Source organism: Equus caballus, chromosome 1 (assembly GCF_041296265.1).
Source record: "Equus caballus isolate H_3958 breed thoroughbred chromosome 1, TB-T2T, whole genome shotgun sequence".
NCBI classification, from domain to species: Eukaryota; Metazoa; Chordata; class Mammalia; order Perissodactyla; family Equidae; genus Equus; species Equus caballus.
In genome coordinates this window covers 183,181,144-183,193,966 of record NC_091684.1, presented here as the reverse complement: position 1 = coordinate 183,193,966, position 12,823 = coordinate 183,181,144, and the positions used below count along the sequence as shown (strand labels likewise).

Below are 12,823 nucleotides of genomic sequence, written 5' to 3'. Positions count from 1 at the left end.
ACAGCTGCTCTCTCAGCTGCCCAAAGGTCAGGGAGGAGCTGGCTCCAAAGGGCATGCTTTGGAGGAAAGCAAACCTCTTAATAGGCTACATTTTCACATATTTCTGCAGAAACACATAGGAAGGAAATAGCTAGAGCCAAAAAGAGTATGAACTTCCAGCTACTGCTGGCAGAGACACTGCAAGGTTTTCCCAGTTGGTAATAAAAACCTGTGTAGGGGGAAATAAACTCTCCAATGCAGAGAAAGGGAAGCTGTAGACCCAAGACCAGGACATCAGAGAAGAGTGAGTAAGACAAATCGAGCAGAGACACTTCAGTCAAGTTTTGCAACTTCCTAATCAGGAGGCACTGGAGACAGAATGTGAGAATGACGCTGCATGTTATTTGCCATTTCCTTTAAGTTAACATTTGGCAATGTAAGGTCCTCATACTTAATCCCTTAGCTGCTTTAACAAAGTTCCAGTAAAGAACCTGGCCATGTGTCGTTGAAGAGACATCTGGGTAGAATTGTCCCAGGAAATAATTATAGATCTGGTCCCAGGAGCACAGAGAAGCAGCCCCTATATGCTGGTGCCTAAACAAGGTTTGTTCCCTGCAGAGGGTGGCACATGCTACATTAGTAGCAAATTGCAACACTTAAAAAACAGAAGCCACTAGTTGCAAGTAAAAATAATAATAATAATAATCATCTTAGTAAAATAGAATATCCATTCAAACCAATGCCATCAAAACATAAAGGGGAAGAATTCCTCTGGCCATGTCATCTGAACTCAGGGGCTTCAAAGCTTGAATCAGAGTAAACATTTAAATTAACGCCTTCAATCTGCATAATGGCTGCTGTTTTTGCCCCTTAGAAAACATGCCCCTTGTTTTCTTAGGCCCACCCTTCTTTCCAGGATGTCATGAAGCTAGAGGGGGTTTCTTATCGAAGGTGAAGTAAAAGCAAGACCCACGACAGCACCATGACAGGTGAAGTACCAAGAAAGTAGTCAAAGCTATTTCTCATTTCAAATATACTCCTTGCAGATCTGCCTACTGCCAAACAGATCAAAGCAAGGAATACTCATAAAACCCCCATTACGTTCATAAGCATCCATTATCATAAGTGGAGTGAAGTTTTGCAATTCTGGCTTTCATTACTGGCATCATCCATACCATATCCATTCACACATCCTAACCCACCCCATCTAAATCCTCCTCACCCCCTGCAATACAAGTGTAGGGAAGGAAGAACATTTCCTCTACCCTCTCTAGGTCCTTCTGGCTGGGCTACGAATTAAATTGACATGAGACAGAATAACAGGAGAAAAATCAAACAAGTTTAATTACATGTGTACATGGGAGAAACCCAGGAATTTTGAACAATTCTACCAAAATGGCAGAAGCTCTCATCTTAAATACCATCTTCAGCTAAAGACAAAGGAGTGTGTTGGGAGTAGTGGTTTGGGACTTCAAGGGGGTGGAAGGCAATTTACATGGAAATGGAAATGGGAATTTGCCAACTACAGACAATGTGACCTGAGAGACACATTTTATGTTACATGACAGTTATCTTATGGTACTAGCTCCTTCCTGGAACAGGCCTTTCTATTTTAAATTCTTTTAGGCAGTTGAGAGGGAGGTCAAAGTTTCTTTAGAGTCTTTTGTTCCTAAAAATAATCTAGTCAAAGAGACACATTTTGGGGTGGCCAATTCTGACCCCCCCCACAGAAGCAAAAAACATTTTTAGAGTTTAGGCACACTTGGCACTTGGCTAGTGACAATCACGCCCCTTAAAACCTAAACAAGTAAGAATAATGTGGACTTTGATCTCCCCTTTTCAGGGAGCTCATTGAAGGGTGGGGCTCTACTACCACAAAACAGGCTAAACCAGTTCCTATTAAACCAGTTCATCAGAGACATCCTAACAGCATAAGGAATACCAGCCTGGGGCCAGGAAACTGAGGTTCTAGTCCTAGTTCTGCCACATATTTTGACCTTAAATAAACCATTTCACCCCGATAAAACTCAAAAAGTAGAAATGAGGTCCCCTCCATTACCAAAATCCTATGATTCTCTGACTTCTCACAGGTACCCATTACCAGTTATCCCTTGCTCCTTTCCTCCCCATATCACACAAGCAACAGTAACAAAACATGAGGTGACAATCTTAGAATTCCCCAGAGTTAACCTCCTACTCTCCCATGAGAATTTGTCTAGTGGTATTAAAAATATCCTGAATACTCTGCAGATTAGGGCAATGCAAGACACAGATTCTGTACCCTAGAGACACTACCTATTGTGCTGGTATTAAGAATTAACGTGGTCTAGAAAGAAAGCCTTCCTCCCATTATTCCGGCAAGACAGGAACACAATGACCAGATTCCTCTTGGGCCTAGTTTAAGCCTGGTTTAAGGGATAACCTAGGGGCGTAGGTTAAGGGATTTTGCTCCTTCATAGCATTTCCCCAAACCTCAATCTTTAGTTTGTAGGCGTTAACTCCTAATCAGGTGCTCCAAATTCCAGCAGTGAGCGCCTCATTACTAGTGGCCACTTGCTAGTCATGAACTAACCACTCAACAGCCTACCTTTGGTCACTTACTTGCACAATAACAAAGGAAGAGAACACGAGCTGGGCAAGGGGGTGTGGAATGGCAGATTAGAGAAGCTTCTAGTGGTGGACTGAGGAGCTGCATTTCACTAGTGCTTAAATGTACAAGGGAGGAGATACGACAAAAGACGCTCATTTTGAAAATTATCCTTGATAATCCATTAGGAAAGCACCACACTAGAGGTTAGTACCTGGCCCCTCGATAACACTGTTTTTCTCTAGAGTTGGAACAGATGACTCTCCGGTTAAATAAGAGATGAAAAAGTTGATTTGCAGTCAGGAGCCATTTTAAACCCCCAAATCATCCTCAGCTCAGGGAGATGCTCCACCCTGGGAGGCCTGAGGGAGATGAGATCGACTGAGGAAAAGCAAAAGCCTGTCTCCCATCCGGTGGGAGCTCTCAGGGCAGGCCTGGGCTTATTGAGTGAATGGGCACCTAGAATGAATCACAATATTTAAACCTTTTTCCAAATAATACTGGTTGAATTTGCATATGTTAAATGTCATGTGATGTAACTCCACTATACTGTCACCAGGCAAGCATACTAGATTGTCCGGGACTGGCCAAACTCAGATATTCTGTCTCAGCATCAGAGTATGTGATAAATTATAGGTTTCCAAAACTATTGTCATTCTAGAAAATAATACAGGCCTTTGAAAGATAATTCGTCCACCTTCTCAGACTAAAATAGGAAATGACGTAGTACCTTTACGTATACACACACACAGGCCTGTCTTGTTTCCTGTTAAAAAGCATTGATCTATTCCTGGGGCCAGAATGTGATATAATATTATTTTTGACAAACAGTCAAAATATAAAGAATAACAAATATTCTTTAAAAGTTGCTTTAAGGCAATTCTCTTTTGTACACTTAAATATTTTGCTGATCCTTGAAAGTAGTTTCAACTTCAGCTTTTCTCTCCACTTTTCACTGAAAAAAAAAAACCTGAACTCTGCCCTCCTGAGTGGAATCTCAAAATTCTACCTCAGAATGGAGCACGATCTTTCTAAAGCAGTATTTTTTAAGCAGGGGTTGTCAGGCTCTGGTGCTATTAGGTAACTTCTGAGCTGGTGGTGAGGGTGAGGCCAGTGGAGACACCAAGAGCATTCAGGTGATGACAGGAGCACCCTTTGTCGGCCCACACTCCTCAGCCCAGCTGCCACCACCTCTGCTGTCCCAGACAGCCACCTCCAAGGCACTGCATCCTTCCTTGTCGGTACAGCTTCCCTCCCACACAAAACAAAGCTGGGGCACACCTCCACGCTCCCCTCCACCATGGGCAGTGAGCCCCAGTAAGCATCTATCAAGGGCCTGTCTGGGCGTGCCACCATAACTAGCACTTGAATCCACCATGCTTCCTTCTGAGATGGATGATGAAGCTGAGGCACTGAGGATATCATGCCATCGGTCACAAGATGCTCAGCAGATTTTCTACATTGACGTCTCTACAACATTTATTGAACATGTAAAATGTGCTAGGTGTTATGCTAAACACTTTTCATGAAGTAACTCATTTAATCCTTCCTACAGCCCTATGAAGTAGAAATAATTATTACTCCCAAATCACAGATGAGGAAACTAGGCCACTAAGAGAGTAGAAAAGCTCACATCGTGAGTACATGGTGGGACCAGGACCTGAACTCATGATGACTGGCTCTGAGGCTGGTACAGAGACGTCCTCATCTCAGAGACTCCCTCTGAAACCCTACTCTCAGACACAGGGGTAAAATCCAGGCAGAATTCCAGAGGCAAATTCCCAGCCAGGGGCTTACTTGGTAGGAGGACTGGAGAGCACTGGTATCAGCAGAGCAGAAGTGAGGCAATGAGAACAGCAGCAAAAAACAAAGGAGGGAAGGGAAAGGAATGTTTGTTGAGGACCTGCTGGGTGACTCAGAGTCTTGTGAGGTACGTATCACTGGTCCTTTTTTCACAGATGAGGAGACTGAGGCCAGAGGGTTAAATAACACACAAAAGGGAAGTTAGGGCTCCGTTAAGCTGAAGGTAGGCAGGTAGGAATTTCATCCATCTAGGGAAAGAGAGGGAGGAGACAAGATCCCACAGTGGGTGGGTCCCTGGACTCCAGGCAAGTGAGGGACTGAGGGCAGAGATAGCCGAGAGAGACAGAGCGGACACCGAGAGCAGAACCTGAGGCGCCTTGGGTAGCCATGCCACTAGAGAAGGGTTTGGGCCAAGCAAGGTAAATTAGAAAGGAGGGAGGGATAATGAAGCAGGGACCTCAAAGACAAGGTTATGGAGCAGTGGAGGGAACCACGGAAACAGCCTCCTCTTCTCTTGGGCTTGCTCTCCCCTCCCAGCCTTCCCTCCAACGCAAGCTGTGCCTCCTCCTATATCCCCAGCGCTCTGCCTCCAGATCTGTCTAATTTATTCTCTCCTGTAATTGCCCAGACAACGCAACTAAAGCACACTCTTATTTTATATACTTATTGAATAAAGTCAGATGCTGTCACTGAATTTTTAAATTAGCTAAACAGATAATTTTCTATCTCTGTCATTGCCCGGAAACATCACTGAAATTAAAACGAAGTTTCTCTTCATAAGTAAGGGGATCGTATTGATATTTTCTACATTTCTTTAGAAGAAAAAAGGTTTCTCATTCATTCCACAGATTAGGTACTGAGGCTGCATATTTCTCCCACTATATTATCATTCTTTAAAATAAGACTTTGGGGATTTGTGTGTTTGATGTATAGGTCCTGCTAAAAACGCTAAGGAAAAAACTCTTTTTGTAAGAGGCTCTTAACTGAAATCTTCTCAGAAGTCTTGCAAAGTGGAAGCTCTGAAGCAGACGGCCGCTCTCTGTACCTGAGGAAAAGTGATTCTAATGATGGGGGTTACTCTTCTCATGTGACATGGACTCTAACAGCAGATGATTCTGGAGGCAGTGCAAGGCTTTAAGGACATCACTAAAGACCAGAACTTTCAGTCCGTCTGCTGGACCATCCTCAGGGTAGGCACTGTTTTCCCTTATAAGAGAGTAAAGTGATCTTTTCTAACTACATGCCTCTTGAAGGGAGAATCTGTTAAAATGTTTTATTATTTTATTGTCTGAACCAGTATCTTCAGTAACAGAAAACAACTTCAAGCTCAAACATAAGTGGAAAAGACCCCTCAAAATCTTATTAATCCACCAAACATTTATTGATTTGTACCTGATGTGAGGCAGGCTTTGGGATGGAGGTTGAGGGACAAATAAACTATAAACTGCACTCTCCAGGAGCTTTCATTCTGCTGCAGGAGACATCTAAAAACAGATCGTCACAAGTCACCTCGCCAGGTACTGTGATGAGGAAAGAACTGAGGGTGGGCAGAGAAAGGGCAGGTGACTGCTGAAGACACTGGGGACAGCTCCATAGAAAAGTCACTCCACCTAGGCTTGAAAGATACACAGGCATTTGCCAAATGAATCAAACAGCATTTTCAGTGGCAGGAGCAATGGGCTAACTGCATAGAAAAGGAGCTGGAGAGTCAGGTCAGATTATAAAATGCTTTAGATGCACAGCTGAGGCAAACTGGGGCTTCTTAAGTCTGAGAATGGCATGGTCAGCATCAAATTCTAGGAAGAAAACTTGAAACAATGTGAAGACAAATTTGTACAAGGAAGTGACCAGAGAGGAGGCAGTTGTGATCATTGGCAAGATGTGATAAGAGATGAGATGAGACGGTGGCAGGAAGGAGCAGAGAAGATGAGCAGATCACAGATTTCCAAGGTGGACTGGACAGGGTTTGTTAAGTGATTAACAAAGGCGGAGGTGGAGTGATAGGGAAGATACTTTGTCAAGGTCAATTCACAGATTTTTCAGGCTGGATGGAAGGTGAGGCCACTCACAGAGATTGAAATAAAGATCTTGGCCTGAACTGCTGAGCTCTAATCTGAAGTGTTGAGTCTGAGGCCCTGAGATGCATCCAGGGCAAGATCCCATCAGAGATGCAGAGCTTAAGCCTATGACCAAAGGCCACAGGCCAGACGTCAATGGAGGCCCCCTCTGCTCATAGGAGGGGCTGACATCATGAGGGAAAAGAAGCGGGCGGTCCAAGGAGAGGAGAGACAGGAAGTGAAGAACAGGACTAGATGAGGGGAGAGAAAAAGGAAATGAGAGAAGGGACGGTCTTGATACTTCGCCCTCAGGAAAGTTATAAAGCTACCCGAGCCCTGTTGTTTCTTCAGGCAACTCCGTGTGAAATAAGAGAGCAGAACAGAAACAGAGAAGACACAACCTCTATCACAGAGGACAACTGGCAGCACCAAGAAAGCAGCAAGAAGAATGAGAAATAGTTTACTTCCTACCTTACTCCAAAGTATTTAATGAGATTTTTTTTTTTTAATTTGAAAAGCTACGCAGTCTGAAGTAATTTCATACAGGAGAAAATAATCCTACACTCTTCAATTGTCCTTGATGGAATTGCTCTATTAGATAATTATTAGTTTCAGTTATCTGAGAATTCACTTAGGTGAAACACAACATTTGTGAGAGTGTCAAGATAAAAGAATTATCTCCACTTATAAATATTCATTTTTCCCCAATCATTTGAAATGAAAACACTGTCCTAAAATGAAGTAACAGGTTCGGGTCATCTTAATAGCTTTATATTACTAGGAAACGAATCAGACCCATTTGAAAGTCACTTTGGTATGGAGCCTAATAGACCATGCACACGAGGACAATCAATAAATATTATTTTCCGGTGATGATTAGGCTGGTCTCTCTTCCCCAGTAGGCACCCAGCCCTCAGCCACTTTCTTCTCTTCCAGGCGCGAGCTCCCACTGACTTCAAAGGAAGCTTTAAAAATGGATTAAAGCAAAGATCATATATTGACTTCAAAGGGAGCACTGCAAACACAGAAAATATTTCATAGGGAAGGGGACAGAGATGGAAATTTTGTTCCTCTTATTGTGTCATGCTTAATGGATACCATCAGCATTCCCTGCGCATTCAGCCAAAAGTGTGTTTTATTCCCTTTCCAACACTTTCTATTTTGATGACATCATAATAGCTGTTCATCCTAAAAAAAAACAAAAAAACACGCTTGATCTAAACATTTCAGTATTATTACAGTGATGCTAGTTTTCTCCCTAATGATATGGTGGCTGATCAATACAACACAATTTTGTCACACCATGCAAAATATTGCTATTTTAATTGCATGCCATAATGTCTGAGAATTATTCTTGATAGCATAATGTTCTTTTATTATACACAGCCAGATCTGATTCTCAGGACTCTCTTCCTCTCTTAAATTACAAATCATTTAATATAATAAATTTAAAACTTTCAGTATAAGTGGTCATCATGCCTGTTGCCTCTCTGAATGACGATTATCAATGTGCCACCACCACATTAACAAATGAAAATTCAGGGGCTGGCCTGGTGGCATAGTGTTTAAGTTCACACACTCCGCTTCGGTGGCCTGGGGTTCGTGGGTTCAGATCTTGGGCTTGGACCTATGCACCACTCATCAAGCTGTGCTGTGGCAGTGTCTCTCACACAAAAATAGAGGAAGATTAGGACAGATGTTAACTCAGTGACAATCTTCCTCAAGCAAAAAGAGGAAGATTGGCAACAGATGTTGGCTCAGGGCCAATCTTCCTCCCCCCCCCCCCCAAAAAAAGAAAATTCAAATAACTTACTCTTTGTGGCACTGAAGAGATTCTGAAAATAAAAAATAAACTCCAAGTAGGGTTTGCCTTCTACATAAAAAATCTGACTCATTCTTAAACAATAATCACAATTAATCGGAGTTCTTCAACAAGAATTGTGAGCTAATTGTAGAGAGACTCCTACAGAGCCCTCTAAACTCACAAGGACTCTGGTGTTCTGCTCCAGAGGTGACACATCCAGCTAATAAACAAACAAAACGAATGCAGGTGGGGTTGACGTGTAGGAAGAAAGCAGCCATTTTATCCAAACGCTCAGGCCTTCCCTGGGGATCTCCATGCTCCTGTGAATGCCTGTGCTCACAGCTGGCCTGTCTCCCCTAGAGTGACTCACTCTGGCTTAGACACACATTCTTTCTCTCTCTCTCTGTCTCTCTCTCTGTCTCTTTCTCTGTCTCTGTCTCTTTCTCTGTCTCTTTCTCTGTCTTGTCTCTGTCTCTCTCTCACGCACGCACACACACACACAAACACACACACACACACTTCCATATGACTTAACCACATGTGGGAGTTGTGAGCCACATGATTCAGAAAAGAGTGTGGGAGGGAGTCAGAGAAGTCTCTCCTCTATCCCCATGCAGAAAACAGAAGAGGGCACAGCTGAATGTGTTATACAATTAGAAGGAAAGATCAGATACCACATCACATTTGATTAAATTCCATATAAGGACTCACAGATGAAATAATGAAACCAGTCTGCCTCCTGCCAACAGTAGTCAGAATGAGCAAGAGAAGTAATTGCATCAAACCAGCAAGAAAGTTCAAAGGGGATAGGCATGCACTGATTTAGCTAAGAAATCCAAGTCTGACTTTGTAAGACAAGACCAGACACTGCTCAATAAGAGTGATGTTTCCTAGACTGCCTGGTCTATTCCACATATAATTAGGACAGAAATGATCAAAATATCACCTTCTCCCCTTTACTCCTCAACTGAACCCAAAAGAAGACAGTTCAAATGAAAATAAAAGTTGAAAACATTCATTCCCCTTATTCTCAAATAAAAACCTGACTTGAGTCTAAATTTGCATCTATGTTTTGAACCAGATAAGTCCTTTTAATAGAAACTTATATTTAAAAAGAAAAAGTAGAGGCTGGCCCTGTGGCCTAGTGGTTAAGTTTGGGATGCTCTGCTTCAATGGCCCGGGTTTGGTTCCCGGGTGTGGACCTATACCACTCGTCAGCGGCCATGCTATGGCGGAGACCTACATACAAAATAGAAGAAGGTTGGCACAGATGTTAGCTCAGAGACAATCTTCCTCAAGCAAAAAGAGGAAGATTGGCAACAGAGGTTAGCTCAGGGCAAATCTTCCTCAGCAAAAAAAAAAAAGAAAAGAAAAAGTACTAATTCCTCTGTGTTTTGCGCATTTTAATATCCACAAATAGATTCTGATGGAACAATTACTATATAAGAGGCACTGTGCTAGGTCCTACATAAGAGCCCAAAATGAAACAGACAGAGACTCCATTCTCCTGGCGCCATGGGAATGGTGCAGGGCATGAATACTGCTATTAGAGGGGAGAATGTGTTCTGTGGTCATCAGGAGTCAGAGGCAGATAAAGCTATGTGTATCTCACTTAAAACCACCCAAGGAAAAGCAAAGTCATGTTTCACTTGGAGCCTTTCAGAACCCTAGTTCTGAGGGAAGTTTATAGATTTTCTATGAGGGAAAGGGGGATGGGTCCCAGGATCAAATAAGTTCAAAGAAGTTAGGGAAACATTTGGTAGTCAAAGTTAGAATAGGTTCTTTACTGCAGGCCTTCCCAACACCTTTGACGGACTAATGTAACTTGCAAATTTTCGAGAGGAGAATAGTTGTCAGCATCCTTTGTTCACAGAGCATCTCAAGGAACTAGTGGCCCACAAAACACTTTGGGAAGCTCTAGCAGAGGTTAAGCTTGTGTAGCAGACATGGAGCACTTCCAACTGACCCGTCTCAAGCAAGTGGAGAGTAATTAGAAGACGAAGTTGGAAAGGCAGGTTAGGGTCAGATCATGGGGGACTGCGACCCACTCAACACCCTCTCCTGGAAACTCCCTCTTTCCTTGGCCACCATGATAAGGCCATTCTGAAAGGCTTCAGTTCAAAACCTAGCTCTGCCACTTACTGCAAGATCTTCAGCAAATTACTTAACTTTTCTGTCCCTGAGTTTCCTTTTCCTCATCTATAAAATAGGGTTGTTACGAAGATTCAGCAAGTCCGTGAATATAAACCACTTACGATGCCTGAAACATAGCACACTCGTAATAAACATTTACCCATTTTCTTTTTCTTTCTATCTATCTATCTATCTATCTATCTATCTATCTATCTATTTATCTAATGCTTGGTTTCCTTTCTAGACTTCTGACTATTCCTCTCTGCCTCCCTTATTGGCTCAGCATTTTCTTCTTGTTCCTTAAATATTGGCTTTCCCCAGAGTTATCCCCTTAGTCCCTTTTTTCTACTTATTCTAAATGTTCTCCTTGAGAGATGGCTTCACTTACCTGGCCTGATGCATCCCATATCTACAACCCCAGCTCTGATGTTTCTCCAGAACTTCAGAGAGTATTTCCAGACACTATCTGCACATACCCGCCTGAAACCTCCTATAGGCACCTTGAGCTCCACATGTTCAAAACTGTATTTATTAACTTCTGTCCTACTTCCAGACCTCTTCCCTGCTGTACTATGTGTCTCATCATCAAACACTCAGATGTCCAGGCTAGAAAACCTTGGATCCATTTTTCTCTTTTCATACTCCCCCAACCTTGCCTTTGCCCTCTACTACTCCCCTCCCTACATTCAGTTGGTCAACTGATCCGTTCACTCCACGTCTGGATTATCTCTTGAATTAATTGGTACCTTTCCATTGCTACTACAGGTTCTCATCGCATTCTTACCATCTCTCATTTAGATTTTTGCAGCAGGTTTCTAATTTGTTTCCTCTCCCAACTGATCTTCCACACTATGCTATTTCACGAATACAAAATCAATTATCTTATTTTCATACTTTAAAACCTATAAAGATTATAATTTTACATTAAATACCTTAAACAGTGAATGCTAGTTAATGATATTTATGCTGAAGTATTTAGAGAGAAATGCAATGAAATCTGTAATTTGTTTTGAAATGCATAAAAAATAAAATAGATTGATGAATTATAAAGGGATAGATGGACAAACACGTGACTAAACAAGTATAGTAAAATGATAATAGTACCATCCAGATGATAGTTATACAAGGGCTCATTGTAGAATTCTTTCGACTTTGCTATATGTTTAAAAACTGTTCACAATAAGATGTTGATGGAGGGAGGACTATGAAGGCTCCCCATCATCCAGAGGATAGCATCCAAACATCTTAGGTGGGTTCTTCACAATTTGGCTCCAGTTGACCACTAGAGGCTCCCATTCTCCCCTAATTTTCCCCCTGTGTTCTAGCCAAATAGAATGAGTCAACATCCCCTAATGCCTTGTCTACTCTTCTGTGGCCACCGATTTGTCATCCTTTTCTCCTTACCTGGAAGATCCTTCCATTATTTCTCTATCTGACAATGTCTAATCGTTCTTAACAGCAGAATGTCCCATATGATGACTTCCTACACAAAATTAGCCGTGGTTAGTGCTTATGTATGTATTTTTCCCAACTGCACTAGGAGCTCCTTGATAGAACATGTCTCTCAATCTTAGTATACACAATACCCAACATAGTCCAGACACATTCTAGGCCCTCAAAACTTGTCTCTGAATTAAACTGAACTCCAGACTAAGCATGCTATTTCTTGTTCAAAGTTATAAGTTCGTCTCCCGGCCTTTTACTTCACTCAGTAGCAATCTGTCTGTTCCATACGACAGTTTGTCTCATTACTCCTCATCTTTAACCAGGGATAACTATGATATTAGGATGTACAGCTGTTGTACACATTTCAAGTCCATTTTCTATAATTACAGAGTAGAGTTTTTCTTCCTATAAAGACTTTTATATCAATAAATTAGTTCACTTACAACTAGCTGGTGCTTGATCTATTTCTAGAAGTGCTAAAAAAGACCTTATATTAAAAAAAGTAAGTTTTGAAATGAAATTTTATGTTATATTTACATTATAATGAGGATTATAGAACCATCAGATTCTGAAACATTGAAAATTCCCTCAGAATTTTTACCAAAGTTTGCATCTAACTTTCCTATCTTTCCCTAAAACTTAACAGGTAATAATTAGCAACACCACTTCAACATTTCACTTCACTTCCTTCTAATCATTCTGTGTTCTTATAAGAAACAGCCTCCAAAACTACCCAAAATCTTGTTTTGGGAGTTCCTAATCCCTACTTCTACTGTGTTCAGAAAAATACTTGTCAATTAATAAGTCAACGCTGATTCCCAAAACCTCAATCTTGTCATTCCCTCTACTTTGTCTTTAGTGTCCAAACACCAAAAAGGTGACTGTTTCCGGGTTTGCTGTGATGGCATTTGATTTGGATGACTAATACTTCTCAGCCAATTACAAACACTACATGTGATCCAATCCACTAAATTTGCATTGGTCCAAGGTTCACTGAACTAAAACTTCCCCTCC

The 12,823-nt window shown here is 41.8% G+C and overlaps 1 protein-coding gene across 8 annotated transcripts in view; it reads right to left on the bottom strand.

The window, feature by feature from the left end:
• The window catches only part of AKAP6 (A-kinase anchoring protein 6), a 509,527-nt gene that overhangs the window by 409,065 nt on the left and 87,639 nt on the right, over positions 1-12,823 (bottom strand). The gene's annotated exons all lie outside the window — the stretch shown is intronic.